Source organism: Hipposideros armiger, unplaced genomic scaffold (assembly GCF_001890085.2).
Source record: "Hipposideros armiger isolate ML-2016 unplaced genomic scaffold, ASM189008v1 scaffold_36, whole genome shotgun sequence".
Classification (NCBI taxonomy): domain Eukaryota; kingdom Metazoa; phylum Chordata; class Mammalia; order Chiroptera; family Hipposideridae; genus Hipposideros; species Hipposideros armiger.
In genome coordinates, this window is record NW_017731386.1 from 1,196,324 (window position 1) to 1,199,331 (window position 3,008).

Here is a 3,008-nt window from a genome sequence, read left to right on the forward strand (position 1 = left end):
CTCAAAGTGGTTACCATCAGCATCCAGACACTTCTGATTACGGTGAACTGCTGCTTGAGCATAGATGACATCTCTTAAAATGTGTATACTTTTGTTTGGCAACCCCAATATAAAGATAGATAGATAGATAGATAGATAGATAGATAGATAGATAGATAGATAGATAGATAGATAATGGAATTATACATCTTGGTTTCCTATGGAAAAAATTAATTGCTCTAGGGTAAGGAGGATCAGATTAAGATGCAGGAATAACTTGAAATTTGAAAAGTCCCTGAGGTAAGAGAGCCACCCATGCCTAATGAAAAAGGCAAAGAGCCGCTGGTAGTTGGGACAAATGAGAAACCAAGTAAAAATGCACTTGAAATATTGATACTTGAAAAATCAAAGTACATTTACCTATTCCAAAGAGGGGATTGCATCTTAAACAGTAGGTATTATTGGGGTAACTGGTGATTCAGTTTGTGATTATCTACTGCCATTCTCCAGGGCTTGTTTGTTTTTGCCCTAACTACCACAGAAAAATAAATGAGGAAGTTTATTCATTTATCTGGCAATTATTTGTTGAGCATTTAACCTATACCAATCATGTCTTTTCCCATTACAGAATGCTGGCCACTTGAGATTGTTATGAAATAGCAATAGGACTTCTGAATGAGTGCTGGAGATATTGGTTACTTTAGGGCAATACTGTGAGAGCAGAAAGCCCAGCAGAAAAAGGAAGTTTACCTTGAACCAAGTAACCTGATTTCTCTCCCCTATTCTTTCTGCCCCTTCCCTTCCACGCTATTGCTGTCATGACTACCACTACCATTGCCCCCGTCTCAGCAAGAACACGGGGAGAGATGCATGTGCAGAGAGGACAAGCATAAACAAACAAGTGTGTATTGCTCTCTCTCACTCAAGAGAACACTCCCTTTTTGGTTAGGGTAGGTAGGTTTAGATTTCCGAAACAAGATCTAAGCACTTAAAAGTAGACTTAAAAGTTTACACTTCATGATCCCAATCAAAACCTAGACCTGTGGTTGAAATTTTACAACTGTGATTGAAGAAAGTTGCATGTAATCCACATTCATGGGAGAAACAATGAATCCAGGCGGGGGGGGGGGAAATGTAGTTTATTACTTTGGCTACCTTAAACTGGCCTAAGCCACTCACAGTACTTTTGGAAGAAAGAGTCATTATTTCCCAAAGAGTAGATAAGGTAGACATTCAGGGGAGATGGCTCTTGAGAAGGAATCTGATGTATGAATAAGAACTGAACAATAAGAGAGAAGAGGATAGACAATTTGGAGTAGGTAGAACACCAAGAGAGAGAGAAACAACAAGGCCAAGACCACAGCCCTAGAGAATTTACAAGACACAGAAAATAGTTTTGTTTGTCTAATCTAGAGCAAAGGGTACATTGAGGGTAAAATAAGAGCAAAGGTAATGAGAGCCCATGACATTTTTGAGCCAGGAGGGACAACACAGTTGAAGTTGCCCATCAGGAAGATGAATATGGGAGTTAAGTGTAAGATGAGCAGCAGTAGGCAGTGGTTGGAAGGAGAGGTACCGGTCAGGAAGCCACTGAGAGGATACAGTAAAGAAGTAGTGAATGCTACTCAGACAGTTACAATAGAAAGCAGACAACGAATGGGAGATGTTTTAGGAAGGCTGGAACTATTGAATTGGGAACGAAGTCAGTCTTAAGGACAAACAGAAGGATAAAATAAAAATGATACAAAGATGAGAGTATGAACCTGAGAGTCTGAGAGGAGTGTTGGGTCATTGCACAGAAATGGAATGCACAAGCCAAAAGGGTTTGCAGGTGAAATTATATATTCACTATTAAATATATTGCATTGAAAAAGTCTGTAGAACACCCCAGATAAGAGTTTCTGTGGAATATGAGAAATTAGTAATGCAGTTCAAGAGAAAGCTTAGGGTTGCAGCATTTCTCATAGAGGTGACTTTAAATTTACAAGGGTGGATTATATTTTTCATATGGTCAGTGCCGAAGGATAAAAAAGGGTGGTGGACAGATCTTTATGAAATATATATACTAAATTGTAGGAAGAAATGGAGAAGAAAGAGAAGGGTCTAGAAATAAAAATAAATATGTCAGAGGAAGAGAAAAAATATAAGTTGGTAGGTGCTCAAGCACAAAGGAAGACTGAGGATAATGGAGAATTAGAGAAAAGAGAAAAATATAGTTTACACTTAAAAGTAGTGTAACCTGCCATAAAAGCAGTGTGTGGCTTGAATAATGAGGGAGGAAAAGCCAGATTATGAGAGATTAAGAAATACTTCATCAATAATCAATGCAATGCATGATCTGATCAGTCCCCCACCTGCAAAGGGGATTACAGTCTGGAAATGAGGAATCTCTCAGCACCCATAGTTGTGATTTTGTTCATTTTGTTCATTTGATTTGACTTGACTTCAGGCCCGTATTCTTCTAATGTGATGGTCAATAGTAGCACAAAACTGATTCCTAAAATATTACTTAAAATCTTAACTAAAATGGTATGGGCTATAGAATAAAATGTGCCACAGGCTATATCTATAGCATACCAACATAGAGGTCAATTACCCCCAGTAGTTAAAACTCTGTTCTTAGCTTATAAAACAACACATTTCTTAAGTATTATTGAGATAAAACAAGTTGATTTATTAAAGATGTTCTGTTTTCAAAATACATTGCTCTTTTTCTTGCATACCTTATTGGTTATGTCAATAGCTGATTTTAACCAAATTCCAACACCTCTAGGACCTTAACTTCTGAGGAACAGTGATAAGAATAGTGATGGTGATGGTGGTAATTGCTACAGTTTCAGGGGCACCTACCATGTTGCAGGCAGTTGATGAGATGATTTATGAATGTTCTTCACATCTTCTACTTGGGGTGGGGGATGGGTGCTATGCTTTCTCCAGAAAGCTTTTATTTGGTGGGACCATCTCCCTCTGAGCTCATTAGTCTTCAACAAGCATGGCATTATGGTAATACTATTTAGTGCTTCCCATCT